At 37.4% G+C, this 1510-nt stretch overlaps 1 protein-coding gene across 1 annotated transcript in view; it reads right to left on the reverse strand.

The window, feature by feature from the left end:
* The window catches only part of LOC106869544 (leucine-rich repeat flightless-interacting protein 2), a 199009-nt gene that overhangs the window by 9373 nt on the left and 188126 nt on the right, over positions 1-1510 (reverse strand). The window lies entirely within an intron of this gene.

A 1510-nucleotide genomic window follows, 5' to 3' on the forward strand; every position in this document is an offset into this window, starting at 1 on the left:
ATATATATATATATATATATATATATATATAAATGTGTGTGTATGTATGTACATTGAATATGTGAAGGAGTGCAAGACCATGTATGTGTATGTATATATATATTTATATACACACACATACACACACATATATATATACCTGTCTGAACATGATGTGTTAAATTGACAAAGACCTCTGTTTACAGCGGACAGGGGTGAACACAGACCCCTGTCTTGTGATTAAAGGGGATCAGAAATGTCAAGATCTATGCTCGGAAGGACAAAGCAGCAACAACTTTGATCTGCCATCCTCTCAACCCAGTTTTCAGCCATAGCAAAGGAGTATACAATAAATACATAAATATAAATATAACCTTTTTTTTTTCACCTATAGGAAACGAGAGCAGGTGGTGAGAGGAGTACGGCAATGCTGGGTGGTGTCATTGTGTCCTTCGGAGCGCCTCAGTCAGAACAGATATATAAAAACAATTTAAGAAATAATAATATTAATAATAACAATATTAATAATAATAATTCAGTGTGGAGTGTATAAACCAGAGTACTCAGATGTAAGCATGTGTTTACGTATATATACTCACATACAAGCTCATAAATTAACACACACATGCATACATACATACATATAAATATATATATGTATATACATACCTATATATGCACATATGTACATTTATATATAAATATATTATAATGCATATGTCTACAGCAATAAACATTACACACACATATATACACGCATGTGTTCACACATTAAAAGGATGATTGCAGAAAGGTGACCACACCAGTTGTCCTGCAGATAACTAAAGTGATTCAAGCAGTACCTGGAAAAAAAAAAACCGGGGGTATGATAGGGAGTGAGTTGAGCAAGAGGAGAAGAGGGAGGAGGGTAAAAAGATATTATCACCATCATCACCATCATCAATCTGGAGATGTATATTTTTCCTTCTATTTTGGTAAAAATAAAAAGAACAAAAAATATAAACCAAAAATACACAGAAAAATCCTTTTTTTTTCTTTGTATTCCACAATTCCACACGTAGCTCCCATTGAAAATGCCTGTTAAGGGGTCAATTTTTTGTGGGAGGAACAGCAAGATCCATGCTTGTTACAGCTGCTGCCATCATTACCACCACCACCACCATCACTGCTGCCGCCAAGCCTAGACAAACAGCAACGCCACCAAAAGAAACGGTAGCATTGCCGAAGAGATTGGCGGCATTACCGATGATGATGAGGACATCGGTATGGTGGTACCAATGACGTCTCCGGTGATGACTGGGGGCTTGCGTGGAGATGAAAAACAAAAAAAAGGAGAAAACGGTCATCAGGCAACGGACAACGAAAAGAGCAGATGTGCACTGAGGCTGGTAATAGGATTGGGTTGCAAATGCCATGCTGCTAACAATTCTCCGGATTCTTCATTCGGTCCTTTTGTGGGAGAAGGCTGGGAGTGTTGGGGGAAAAAAAAAAAATTTTTTTAAGGTTTCATTGGTGGGGTAGGTGTTCTCCC

This window comes from Octopus bimaculoides, chromosome 9, assembly GCF_001194135.2.
Source record: "Octopus bimaculoides isolate UCB-OBI-ISO-001 chromosome 9, ASM119413v2, whole genome shotgun sequence".
NCBI classification, from domain to species: domain Eukaryota; kingdom Metazoa; phylum Mollusca; class Cephalopoda; order Octopoda; family Octopodidae; genus Octopus; species Octopus bimaculoides.